This window comes from Panthera uncia, assembly GCF_023721935.1.
Source record: "Panthera uncia isolate 11264 chromosome A3 unlocalized genomic scaffold, Puncia_PCG_1.0 HiC_scaffold_11, whole genome shotgun sequence".
Taxonomy (NCBI): Eukaryota; Metazoa; Chordata; class Mammalia; order Carnivora; family Felidae; genus Panthera; species Panthera uncia.
In genome coordinates, this window is record NW_026057578.1 from 8,724,653 (window position 1) to 8,739,051 (window position 14,399).

At 42.7% G+C, this 14,399-nt stretch overlaps 1 protein-coding gene and 1 long non-coding RNA gene across 3 annotated transcripts in view; one reads left to right on the forward strand and one right to left on the reverse strand.

Annotated features, from left to right (window-relative positions):
* Positions 1-1,304: 1,304 nt before the first annotated feature.
* LOC125936045 (uncharacterized) lies at positions 1,305-5,454 on the forward strand. 2 transcript variants are annotated; one of them, XR_007461910.1, is made up of 4 exons: positions 1,305-1,980; positions 3,871-3,983; positions 4,535-4,754; positions 4,976-5,448. It is a non-coding gene; the product is annotated as an uncharacterized LOC125936045 (long non-coding RNA). The 2 variants fall into 2 exon arrangements; XR_007461909.1 differs by having other exon boundaries at positions 3,871-4,754; positions 4,976-5,454.
* Positions 2,087-14,399, reverse strand: part of TSHZ2 (teashirt zinc finger homeobox 2) — a 451,987-nt gene continuing 439,674 nt past the window's right edge. The window contains exon 3 of the mRNA XM_049649853.1: positions 2,087-2,183. The gene's annotated coding sequence lies outside the window, so the exon portion shown is untranslated. The remainder of the gene's footprint in view (positions 2,184-14,399) is intronic.

A 14,399-nucleotide genomic window follows, 5' to 3' on the forward strand; every position in this document is an offset into this window, starting at 1 on the left:
GACCTCGCTGTTCTCAATTCACTTTATGATCCTCCCATCATAAAAAATAATATCAGCACCTTGCTTTTCATGTCAGAACTACATTTGAGCCGCTATTCCCTATGCCCATGAGTAAATCCCATAAAAGCCGCCCCGTTTGCTATTTTTTCTTGTGGGTGATTGATTGATGGATGAGTACTGACACTCCAATGAAGCTATTTCGACTGCCATCTCAATCCGATGATGTGAGGGGTATATTTTCTGTCCATGCCTCATTACTTCAGAATGACATTCCTGGAACTTCATTTACTTTTTCCCTCCTTCCCCGAAGCGCCATATTTTTTCCCATCTAGGTTATGCATGCCATAAAAAAAGCAATTTGCTATTATATGTGGCATAAGGGCAACACTTTCCCTAGGAGGTAAATAAGAAGTTTTTTTTTTTTTTTTTTTAAATCCCAATGTTGAATTTAGGGATCATGTCAAAATTTCCAAAGCAATTTCAACAGGCGGCTTCCAGGAGAAATGGTGAAGAAGACATTTGGTTTCGTTTTGTTGGTGTTGAGCTTTTTTTGTGTGTGTGTGATAACCTTGGTAATTAAAGCAACAACAACAAGAAGGAAACTGGTTTTTGTTTGTTTGTTTCAGAATCATCTAGTTCCTAGTGTTGTACCTAGAATAGCTTAAATATTTCGCCTATAGCTGAGTAGCAGTTTATAACACAATCCAGACTTCATTTGTCCTTTGAGAATAAGGAGATTCATTGTTTAAATGCAGTGATAGATTTTTCTATTTATAGATTGTTTTCAGTTGTATAGAAAATGCTCAACTAGAGTAAACAGATCTACCCCTGAATTTCCAAACTGTGCACTAGGTATGCAAGACTTTTAATATTAAAACATGCTCTTAGCTTTTCCAAGTTGACTTAGGACCTGATTTTAATCTGTGTAATACAGTATTCCCGTTAATAATAATGTATAATTAAGACATCCGTTAAAAATCCATAACGTTAATTTAATGGAGAAAATCTAATACAGCTCTATTGGAATTTTTACGTTAAATTAACTTTAACGGGCTTTTAATGGATGTCTTAATTAGATCTCATTATTAACGGGAATATTCCGCAAATTAAAACTGGGCCCTCAAAGTTTTAATGAAAAAAGTTGCAGGAACACATTTAAAATGGACACCTTATTTCATGCTTTCTGTTGCCGTTCGGGCTCAGCGGTGTTTCCAAGTCCATAAACAACAGGTTCTGCGGAAAGAGATCACCAGGAAGGACGAGCTGCTGCACTTTCCACCCTGCAGCCATTTCACCTTCTTGCTTTCGTCCAGATCCTGCATTTCACCAACTTCCCCAGCGCTGCCAGCTTGCAGGTCTCGCGCGCGCACTTAAAACCGTGTTTTTGTAACCGACGAGGACACGATGAGAAAAGGATGCCCGCCTCTGCTTGGGAAAGAGTCTTTGGCAGCAACACGGTTAAGCCCAACTGTTGGAACAACTTTCACAGAAGATGAACATTGTTCGGAGGTTTTCTTGGCTCCAAGTCTGGTCTAACTTAATAATTCTTCCACTTGGCGGTGATTCATGGCTCCCCGGTGCAGGGGCAGGACTGGGCAATCCAGGTGCAACCGTAATTGTTGCTCTGAACAGAAACATTTCCTTTAGACAAACGTTCCCAGAGGGGTTATAAATAGGAAATGGACATTACGGTGAAAAGTAAGCGTCCAAGGGTCTGCATCTCGTGCAGCTCGCTTGGACGTTGAACTATGAAGACTGCTACCCCCCTCCCCCTCCCCGCCCTTTCCTGCCAAGTGTTTCAGACCGACGAAATAAGCACATCAGTGTTCTCAGTCATTATTTTTCTTCAGTGGCACTTGGTTTTCTCGTGACAGTGGAAAGGGGACCGTGGAGAGGAGACTGCCTCATTGCAGTTTATCAATGAAAATCTAATATCGTCCATAAGCAGAGAAGTGGAAATCAATACTTCATTACCAAATTGTTAGTAAGAATGAAGAGGGATGGCTGGGGTGATATATATATATATATATATATATATATATATATAATTATATTTTTTTTTTTTTTTTTTTGGCAGTCTTCTCAGAGCAGGGTGTCAGGAGGAGTTCAATGTCAGAAGCAGGTGGTAGACAGATTCAGTGTGAGGCGATCCAGGCTGGAAAGTTGAAACTAAGGCATTTGTCCTGTAATGGGAGTCAGAACAACAGAAAAAGATACATTATTTTCTGAGGAATAGCTCAGTGGTGGCAGTTTAGGGGGAAACACCTCTAACGTATAACGTATGGAAGAGATATTTATACATTCATGTTCATAACAGCATTACTCACAACAGCCAGAAGGAGGAAGCGACCCAAATATCCACTGACGGACGAATGATAGACAAAATGTGGTCCATATACGTACAATGGGACATTATTCGGTCTTAAAAGGGAAGGAAATTCTGATGCGTTCTGACAACATGGATGAACCTTGAGGACATTGTGTTAAGAGAAAATAAGGCAGTCGTAAGACACTGTATGACTTTTCTTCCAGGAGGTACCTAGAATAAATAGTCCAACTTAAAGAAACACAAAACAGGACTGGTCGTGGCCAGGGGCTGGGGGCTGGGCAATCATTGTCTAACGTGTAGAGTTTCAACCTTGCAAGATGAAACCAGTTCTGGAGGTGAACAGGAGTGCACAACAATGTGAATGTGCGTAATGCCACTGAACTGTGTGCCTGAAAATGGTCAGGATGGTGAATTTTATGCTTAGCGTGTCTTTCCAAAATTGAAACCTATAGTGTATGACTTTCCCGCTATAAAGCATTCTGAAAAAGAAAAAAAAAAAATTCACCTATGGCCCCACCATCCAGACAAGGCTCCTGTTCACATTTGGCTGTATTTCCTTCTAGTTTTCTTTCTCCATGCATTTTTGTTAAGTGTTCACAGTCGTAAGTACCCGCTATGTAATGTTCTTCTCTGATTTCCATCAGCCTCCACAACTTGGAGGCCTCGTTGTAAATAGCTACACGAGTTCTGTCACCTATATTATCGGAATTTACTAACACATTCTCATGAGGTTGGACGTTGCATTTGCTTCCAGTTGGTATTCAATAGTAGGTAACGCTGTGATAAACATCTTTGTGTTTAAAGCCTTGCAGTCTGCTGGGATATATTCATAGGTTTAAATTGCCAAAGGTGAAATTCCCGAGTCAAGAGATAGGAACATTGTTGTGGCTGGGGAAGTGTGACTTAAAAGTGTGCTTTGCTACAGGAGATTAACTGGGAGAATTTTTTTTTTTTTCCCAGATATGTGCTATTTGGAGTACTGTAAGAATGCACATAATTTCCATTAGCCCAATGTGGATGGCACTCCTTGTCTACATCTTAGGATTTAGTGGTTTTACCCATTTCAGTGAGGAGAAACACCTTGGACTTAGATACAAGTATTTTTTTGGAAAAGAAAAACCTCCAAGTTTCTAGAAGAATAAAGACAAGTTGAAAATTGTTGGCATTTGATGTGTGTAGAGAAATTATCCACAAAATAACCACAACGGGCGTTATAAGCGATTCCTTTGGTATATATACTTATGGTATATATAGTTACTATATACCTACCAAATGCCGGATACTTTACCCATATTACCACTAACACTTGAAATCATCCCATTTTTAAAACCAGAGAGAAAAGTCTCAAGGAGGCTCGTGACTTGTCCAAAGTCAAGCCAAGTCAATAAAAAGCAGAGGATGGCTTTAAATTTGGGTCTTTCATTTGGAAGCTTCTATGGTCAGTTCACCGCCCCGCCCCCCCGCGTGCCCCCATCTAGATTACAAATGGTCACGGTCAGTGGAGGGAGTCCTTTCCCTTTGACACTTTGTTTGCATTTCAGAGACCAAGTAGTCTTCCTTCTGACGTGGTTGGAACCCCCTGGCAGATCCGGAGACTTGAGGAGGAGAGTGATGATGGATCAAAGAAAGAGGAAGAGACAGCCGATCTTAAGGGGTGAAAGTGCCTTCCACTGTGAGGCAGGATGAGGCCTCGGGTGGAGGGTTCACACGCACTCTATTCGAGGCCCCCGTCTCTCCTCCCTGACATGACATGAACGTGACACTGGTTTTAGAGAGCCTTGTTTCACTTGGCACTTCCTCGAACCTGCTTGAGATTTGATCAACACCCTGACTTCTCTGGCTGGGTTTCTCTTAGGGCAGAGTTTGCTCTGGGAAGGGGAGCAAGGAGAAGGAAAAAGTACTTATATTATATTATAGACCCCCTTCTTGGAAATTCATAATACACATTAGCACCTTAAAGGTTCTGAGAAGTCCTGCCACCAAAAACCAACCCAACGAAACACAATGTGTCTTTAGTTAACCCAGTGCCGCCTAGATTTGTTTGATGACTCTTTTCTTCCCCACAAAACTCTCACAGATAGGCTTGAGTGTTAATTTCCTGGAAAATAGCTTCATGACATAGCTTGTGTAAAAGCAAAGAAGTCGCTCAGCTCCTAGGATCTCAGTCCTGACCTCATTATTGACTTTCTGTGGTTCTTTGCTCAGGTTCCTTGGCTCTTTGGGGCCCTCAGCATCAAAGGAGCCTGTTGTAGTGATAACTTGACATTCCCTGCGTTCCTTCTATGCTACTCACGCTAAACCCATGCCTCCCCACACGTCAGCGTCATGATGCTGCAATGCGGGAGGGAATACGTGTCTACACTTAACAGCCTGTGAGATGGAAATTTAGAGAGGTGAAACCGTTCAGCCTGCGGTCACCTGGCTGGTAGGTGGGAGAAAAGATACTCAGGTTCAGGGTTGTCTGGGCTCTTAAACCATACGGTCTGGGGTGAATGTGGTAATGTCGTAAAGTGTTAAACACTGACATTATTAATAATTCAGAGGCATTTCTCCAAGAGTTTATCTGTACAGTTAGTTACTGAGTTGAATTCTAGATACGAGCGTCTTCTATTTAAACAGGACACTGATGTTATTTCTACCCGACAGATCTCCTTCCATTCCACCACGATGGACTGAAGTGATGGATTCTTCTGGAAGGTCAGTGTTCCTGTCCTAAAAGAGAATGGTAAAGAAGAGAACTGAATCTTGGGCCACTTTGGGACGATGTATCTTTTCTTACGATTTCTTATCTTAGAAGAAGGAGAAGCACTTTAGTTTTCTGTAGGTCTGAAGATGAGACCCGGCCAGAAAATCAACACTAGAAAATGCAGGGAATGAAAGCTACTGGTTTTACTTCTCACTGTTCAGAATGAGGTGTGTAGAATAATTTCGCTTGCGTTTCCGCTGGTTGTCGAGGGCACGCTTTGCGGCTGCGTGGGTTCCCCGCCCCCCCTCTAATACATGAAGCTACTACTATAAAAATAAAACAGAAATAAATAAAATTTTTAATTACATATCTAAAAAGTCATTGGCAGTGTTCATTAAGGAGAGTTTGTGAGGGAGAGCCAGGCGAAGAGATGTAATTATTTTTGTATTAATTACACAGCCACCAACAGATGGGTAGAATTATATCTACTTTAATTTGGCCATGCTACGATTTTTAATCCCTCTGGCAAATCATTTTGGTTGGCCTTGCTTTCCACGCCCTCGCTCAGGCCTGCCTCTCTCTTTCTCTAGTTTGTCCCGTTCTTCTCCGAGCGGCACTGTTGTCCCTGGGGTGACTCTCGTGGTTGCAACAACGCTGGGCACAGCACCAGCGTTTCATGGTTAGGGGCTGGGAATGCTGGACACCTTGCATGTGTGGGACAGCTTCTGTCAAGGTGATGGACTCCCTCATCCTGCACCATTTTTGAAAATCGCTCTGTAGAGTGAGGTTTCTCAACCTTGGCACTGTTGATATTTTGGGCTAGAAAATCCTTTCTTTTCAATATTTATTTATTTACTTGAAATATTTATTTGAGAGAGAGAGAGAGACCGAGAGAAAGAGAGAGAGAGGACAAGCGGGGGAGGAGCAGAGAAAGAGGGGGACACAGAATCCGAAGCAGGTTCCAGGCTCTGAGCTGTCAGTGCAGAACCCGATGCTGGGCTCGAACTCAAGAACCACGAGATCATGACCCGAGCTGAAGTCGAACGCTCAACCGACTGAGCCACCCAGGTGCCTCTGGGCTGGATAATTCTTTGTTGTGGAGGACTGTCCCTTGCTTTGTAGGGTTTTTAGCATTATCTCTGACCGTTACCCACCAGATTCCAGGAGCAGTCCCCTCACCTTTGAGCTGTGACAGCCCAAAATATCCCCGGACGTTGCCAAATGTCCCCGAGGCAGAGAGCAACGTTATTAACACAGCGGTTCAGAACCACTGACATAGTGGCAAACGTTTTGTAATTCTTTGAGCCTGGAACCGAATTTCATTTCACATATAAGCACAAAGTCTTTTGTGCACAGTTTCATAGACACTGCGTCGTCCAGAAATAAAGCTGGCTTGCAAACAGAGAGAAACTGGTTTGTTTTCTTTGGAATTTTCACGGGAGTTATTTGCCGTTTAAAAAAATTAAGTCACCTCTGGCGTTGCCACTGGGGTATTTGAGACGCCCATTCCACAGCCCCGAACTGACCTTGCACTCGTTACTGCCATGTTCACAGGGAGTCTGCACTTAGGAGCACGCAGTGGACTATCTCATCACCTTTTGAGGACCTTGTCCCTGAGGATGGCCCACAGAACAGCAGCCCTGACTTACCTGGGAGTTTGTTAGAAACGCAGAACACTGGGGGGCCCGGGGGGTTCAGTCGGCTGAGCGACTTGGCTCAAGCCATGATCTCGCAGTTCGTGGGTTCGAGCCCCGCGCTGGGCTCTGTGCTGACAGCTCGGAGCCTGGAGCCTGCTTAGAGTCTGTGTCTCCCTCGCTCTCTGCCCCTCCCCCGCTCTCACAAATAAATAAATAAACACTAATTAAAAAAAAAAAGAAATGCAGAACACAGGTCCCCAGCCCTGCTGAACTCAGAATCTGCGTTTAACAGGATACCGAGTGAACCTATTCCCACTCGAGAAAGACCTGATCCGGTCAACTTTAGGGCCCGAACGTTTTCCTTTTGTTTCTCATCGTATGGTCACTGCATCAGACGAATCCTTGTCAAAAGTATGTGTCTAGGCTGGTCATCTGACCTATGAATTTCCTTTCTGGATAGTAAAGGGGAAATCCTAAGAAGTTTACTGGGAAATGTCCACGCCGGGTGTGCGAAGGGTGAGGCCCCCCCTACTCTACATGAGCCACATGGAGTATCTGTGTTCCAGATGCACACATCCAACTGGCTCCTCGACGCATCTCCGGGCACATCTCACAAGTTACGTCCGAGGCAACTTTCGAAAAAGCAGGGAGCTCGAGTTCCCCGGCCCCCTGCCCGGTCTTCCTCCTGGGTTTCTTTTCACGGGAAATGGAAGTTCAAACCGCTCAGTTGCTCGGGCCGGAAAGTCGGCTGATTCCGGGCACCTCGTCCTACGATTCCTCGCCAGGATCTATTTCCATGCCCTTCCCCAACGCCCCAGTTCCAGCCCGTGCGCCTCGTCTCCCGGGGACCGTAGTGCCCTGTCACTGGGCCGCCTTGCCCCTCTCTGGGTCCTGCCGATCATTTTCCATATGGCAAACAAAGTCAGCTTAGGAAAACCTTAAATAGATCGAAGCAGTCCCTCCCTGTTTGCTCCCAGCTGAGAGTCCTTGGGTGATCTCCACTGCACTTAGGAAAAACCCTGTTTTCCTTTTCTTTTCTTTTTTTTTTTTAAAGTTTATTTATTTATTTATTAGCTTTTTAAAATGTTCATTTCTTTTTGAGAGAGAGACAGAGAGCGTGAGCAGGGGAGGGGCAGAGAGAGAGGGAGACACAGAATCCGAAGCAGGTTCCAGGCTCCGAGCTGTCAGCGCAGAGCCCGACGTGGGGCTTGAACTCACAGATTGTGAGATGATGACCTGAGCCAAAGTCGGATGCTTAACCACCTGAGCCACTCAGGTGCCCCTGGACTGTGTTTTAGATCATAATAGTTTCCCAAGCAGATAAGCCAATGTCTGACACAAAGGAGGTACTTGATAAATACTTGCTGAGCTAATGAAGTCCTAAAGACCCCATGAAAGAAGAATTTTAAAGTATTTAAGACTAAGATAATACAAAAGAGAACAATAGGTTCACCTGGAATCCTATCTCTACTTCTATGAAAGAGACAACTTAGAGCATGTAAAGAAAAAAAGAGAAGAGATTAGAACAATTAGTCCAAGGAAACAAATGGACAGGAGGAGACTTTGCCATCTACTTGGTACTTTTAAGTTCAAACAATAAATTAGTTTGCCATTTTGAAACAATTTACATCTTTTCAAATTCTACATAATGTATCTTATATACATTGTATCTATCTATCTATATCTATCTATCTACACTTTTCTGAAATATATTGGATAAATAGTAGTAGCCCCAAAGATAAAAATATTGAGGCCGTGGGAGTTTAAATAATTTGCTCCTATAATGATTAGTGATGGAATTAGAATATCTGACTCTGAGTTCAGGGCTTCTTAAAACCGTTTGGTTAAAAATGAGAAAAAAAGTGAACTATAAAAGCTGAAAATATATAAAGTCTATTATTAAAAAAAAGGCTGTGATAAGAAAGGAAAGTGGTTATGGAAACGTGTGATTCCCAACCATGTCATCCTGGGAGAAACCTGCAGTTAATATTTTTTCAAATTGATTTCACAACTTGAAAATCCAAATTGGCTCACCTACATTGCTGAATTTCATCATTAGTGCTTCACCTAATTTTTCCTAAGAGAAATCTCTGTGTGCAGAAACCCTTAAACTTTGGCGGACCAATTTCAGTTTTTAGAACCAAGAAAGTAATTGCTTAAATGTATTGAATGCTTTTCATGTGCCAGACGCAGCCCCGTGTAAGCAGGTGGGTGATATTTTAAAGTATTGTCTGATGTGTTTGTGCCTTTTCTTGATTTCTTTCTTCCAGGTAGTTTTCCCGCCATTGAAAGCAGACACTGAGGTGAATTGCTCTTGAAAAGAGGAGGCCACAGAGTAAGCCAGACAGAATGAGGTGGCTGACTTTCTGAGTGATGAGAGGGACCTTATCTTATCTTTCTTCTTTTTTTAATGTGTATTTATTTACTTATTTATTTATTTTGAAAGAGACAGAGAGAGAGAGAGAGAGCATGGAGGAGGGGCAGGGGGGAGAGGGGCAGAGAAAGAGGGAGACAGAGAATCCCAAGCAGGCTCCGCGCTGTCAGGATGGAGCCTGGCTCAGAGCTCGAACTCACGGGTTGTGAGATCATGACCTGAGCCACAAGTAAGCGTCAGACGCTTACCCAACTGAGCCACCCAGGCCCTCTGGGACTTTATCTTTCTTATAACAAATCTCAAAGAGGTTGAGTCAATAAGAAAATTAAAAGTTCTATAAAAGTAACACGTGGGGAGTGACTATTGATCTTGGGCCCGCCACTTATGCATTATTTCCGTTAATCACGTCAGTAGTCCGGGGAGGGGGTGTCCAATATCATAGGGGAAAAAGTTAATGTTTAGGTGACTGAAGCGACTTACCCAAGGTGACCTGACAACAAGTGGGAATGGATATTACGATATTCAACTGGAATATGTCTTCTCTGGATTTCAGAGCTTTTACTCTTCACCGCCAAACAAATTGTTCCTGACATCGGACCCGAGACCACAGATTCTTTGCAAGGGGGTGTTTGATTAGACCCTGGAAGAATAGGACTCAGAAGTATTATTGATCTTGGCTCTTGGTTGTCCTCTCCTTGGAAGGTCTAAGTCCAGATGACACATAGGTCACATTCGACACACTGGAGAATCTCAACTTTTGAACTTCCTCTTCTAAAGCAGAACTTGTGATAAATCAACCATGAGTCTCAAAAGTATGATATATGCTCCATGACACAAACCAGTCAGCCAACTGCCCACAGCTCCTAAAGGCGAGTTTTTCTGTGGGTTCTTTTTTAATGTTTATTTATTTTTGAGAAAGAGAGAGAGAGAGCATGCACAAGTGAGGGAGGGGCAGACACACACACACACACACACACACACACAGAATCTGAAACAGGCTCCTGGCTCTCAGCTGTCCGCGCAGAGCCTGATGTGGGGCTCGAACCCATGAACTGTGAGATCATGACCTGAGCTGAAGTCGGACCCTTAACTGACTGAGCCACCCAGGCGCCCATTTTTTTTTAAGTTTATTTATTTATTTTGAGAGAGAGAGAGAGAGAGAGAGAACAGGGGAGGGGCAGACAGAGAGGGAGAGAGAGATAGAGAATCCCACGCAGCCTCCACATTCTCAGCATGGAGCCCGATGCGGGGCTTGAACTCAGGAACCATGAGATCATGACCTAAGCCAAAATCAAGAGTCAGATGCTTAACCGATTGAGCCACCCAGGGACCCCTCTTCCCCCCGCCCCCCCTTTTTTTTTTTATCAGTTCCAGAGCAAACACTTTCTAAGCTGACCTCCACCCTATACCATCGACTTCTGAGTGTCTTACCGAGTGGATGTATTGGAAATCATTTTACAAACAATTTCCCCTTTGGTCTACTTCATGGGCATCCCTAGAAATGGTTTCAAATCTCTTCACCACTGCATTTGGAATGGCTGCGGAATGAAACTGGCAGACACAGGGTGACATCTTGGACCACAACAACAGCAACAACAAAAATGTCAGGCAAGAAGACGCGGGGCCTCCAGAGAGTGGCGCGGACGCTGTCACTAGGTATCATTTGTGTCCTTCCTTACGTGCCAGAAGATTTCAGTGACAGAAGCAAATCTTCTCCTTAAAGCTCACTCTTCAACTTCAAGACTACCCAAGTAGTTAAGAGACAGAAATGAATGGAACGGCATGGGGGTTTGCCCTGTGAAAATCTCCTGACAACTAATAATGGGATTATGGAATCTTAACTGCTGTACAGTTATCCCTAATTATAACCAAAGGTACGTCAATCTAAATAAAAATGATAAGGCAGAGAAAAGCATCCTCCGCTCCCTTCCCCAACTAGCATTTTAACACGTATCTTTTCTCAGTATGATGCTTTGACAAAGCTCAGATCGGATAATTATCGACGAAAGACATGGAACCCTGTGTTAAGTAAAACATATTTTTGCAGAAAGGAATGGTTTCAGTTTTAAATATTTGGTTTTTTACCGTGGGAACCTCCTACTATCTCTGTTGCATTCTATCACAGAAGTTATGCATGAGATTTCTGCCGGACATTCAGCATCAGGAAAGATTGTGCTTATTCTTAAATCCTGGTATATACATTTTCTTTATGGAAAAGATGAATCTTGGGATGGATCATGTTTCCATTTTTGCTTTCACTACTAGGAAGCTCAGTGTCCATTTGGTAGCCCCACTTTAACAACTATGTAGCCTCTTAGGGCTCCAGTCTATACTCATTAACTTCTTTTTGTATTCACTCTCCATTTTCCTTTGGTGTATTTGTTAATAGCTTGGCTCTGTCATTCATTAGCTGTGTGATGTTGGGGGAAATGACCCATCATCTCTGAATCTAAATTTCCACATCTGCAAAATGAGGTTAATAACAGTACCTTCCACACATGGTGCCTGGTACACAATAAGAATGTAGATTTAAAAGAGCAATTTTTGGGGGGCACCTGGGTGACTCAGTTGGTTAAGTGTCCGATTTCAGCTCAGGTCATGATTGCATGGTCTGTGAGTTTGGGCCCCGAGTCAGACTCTGTACTGGCAGCTTGGAGCCTGGAGCCTGCTTCAGATTCTGTATCTCCCTCTATCTCTGACTCTCCCCCACATGTGCGCTCTCTCTCTCTCTCTCTCTCTCAAAATAATAATAAACTTTTAAAAAAAGTATAAAAAAGTGATTTTCTGAGAAACCTGGGAGGCTCAGTCGGTTGAGTGTCTAACTCTTGATTTTAGCTCAGGTCATGATCCCAGGGTCATGGGATCAATCCCCGAGTAGTCGGGCTCTGCGCTGAGCAGGGAGCCTGCTTAGGATTCTCTCTCTCTCTCACTCCTTCTGCCTCTCACCCCTGCTCGCACTCTCTCTTAAAAAAAATAAAAAATAAAAAAAATAAAATGAAAAGTGATTTTCTTATCCCAGACTTGAGCCTCTTCTACAAAGCTGTAATCATCAAGACAGCATGGTATTGGCACAAAAACAGACACATAGACCAATGGAATAGAATAGAGACTCCAGAATTGTACCCACAAAAGTACGGCCAACTAATCTTTGACAAAGCAGGAAAGAGTATCCAGTGGAAAAAGACAGTTTCTTTAACAAATGGTGCTGGGAGAACTGGACAGCAACATGCAGAAGAATGAAACTAGACCATTTTCTTACACCATTCATAAAAATAAACTCAAAATGGATAAAGGACCTGAATGTGAGACAGGAAACCATCAAAACCCTAGAGGAGAAAGCAGGAAAAAACCTCTCTGACCTCAGCCACAGCAATTTCTTACTTGACACATCTCCAAAGGCAAGGGAATTAAAAGCAAAAATGAACTATTGGGACCTCATGAAGATAAAAAGCTTCTGCACTGCAAAGGAAACAATCAACAAAACCAAAAGGCAACCAACGGAATGGGAAAAGATATTTGCAAATGACATATCGGATAAAGGGTTAGTATCCAAAATCGATAAAGAACTTACCAAACTCCATACCCAAAAAACAAATAATCCAGTGAAGATATGGGCAAAAAACTTGAATAGACACTTTTCTAAAGAAGACATCCAGATGGCCAACAGGCACATGAAAAATGCTCAACATCACTCCTCATCAGGGAAATACAAATCAAAACCACACTGAAATACTACCTCACGCCAGTCAAAGTGGCTAAAACGAACAAATCAGGAGACTCTAGATGCTGGAGAGGATGTGGAGAAACGGGAACCCTCTTGCACTGTTGGTGGGAATGCAAACTGGTGCAGCCACTCTGGAAAACAGTGTAGAGGTTCCTCAAAAAATCAAAAATAGATCTACCCTATGACCCAGCAATAGCACTGCTAGGAATTGACCCAAGGGATATAGGAGTACTGATGCATAGGGGCACTTGTACCCCAATGTTTATAGCAGCAATAGCCAAATTATGGAAAAAGCCTAAATGTCCACCAACTGACGAATGGATAAAGAAATTGTGGTTTATATACACAATGGAATACTATTTGGCAATGAGAAAGAATGAAATCTGGCCTTTTGTAGCAACGTGGATGGAACTGGAGAGTGTGATGCTAAGTGAAATAAGCCATACAGAGAGAGACAGATACCATATGTTTTCACTCTTATGTGGATCCTGAGAAACTTAACAGAAGACCATGGGGGAGGGGAAGGAAAAATAAAAAAGTTAGAGAGGGAGGGAGGCAAACCATAAGAGACTCTTAAAAACTGAGAATAAACTGAGGGTTGATGGGGGGTGGGAGGGAGTGGGGGGTGATGGGTATAGAGGAGGGCACTTGTTGGGATGAGCACTGGGTGCTGTATGGAAACCAATTTGACAATAAATTTCATACTAAAAACAAGTGATTTTCTTTTATGACTTTATTTCCTTGCATACAATATAGCACCCCAAAAGGGCTATGGAATAAGACGTAGAATCAATTAAGAAAATCCATACATAAAATTTTGCTTATGTGTTAGATATAAATAATCACTGGGTCTTGGAAAATGAATTATTCTCTCGTCCTGGAAACTTAAAAAGCTAAGTAGAAGACAGGCTTTTTAGTTCATGCTTTAAATGTTGAAAAGATATCAGTTGTCAATTCAGATGTGGAACTCAGAAAAGTTTTCCCCTTTTATAAAAAGAAAGGAAGAAATAGCATTTCCAAACATTTGATGTGGTTATTAAGGAGAAGAAGGTAGAAAGCGGTCATAATACCGACCATCTTATCAGGTGCTCATGATGAGCTCTGCACTTTACTGATAGTAGATCGCATTGTCCCTATTTAATGATGAGAAAATAGAGGCTGAGATTGGTTAAGCGATCTCACCCATTTCCGATAGGCAGCAAATAGTAGAGCCAGCACTTGGACTTAGGTCTGTCTGGCTTCAAAGCCTGTTCGCTAGCCAATATTTATCGCTGTCAAAGGAACTAACTAGAATCTTTTAAGGGCACACTGCTCAGTAAGGCTATATAATGAAAAATAAGGACTGAAAAACTGTCCAGCTGTTGTCATACTCTCAAGAAATAAATTAGAAGGATGGCGAAGATCAGCACAACATCCTGACAATGGGAAGGGAAAATGTCCTTGGTGGTTTCTATGTTAATTACAATTTCATGTTTGGCAATTATGGAACTCACATTTGACAATTCTCATATATGGTTGATTTTGGTGCACGGCCAGGGAAGAGAGAAAGCAAGCAATTTCCCTGTACCCATTTTTATTGAGCCACATTCATATACTCCAAAAGGGCACTTAAATTGTTTGAAAGAGGTCTAGATGCTGGCAAACACCAC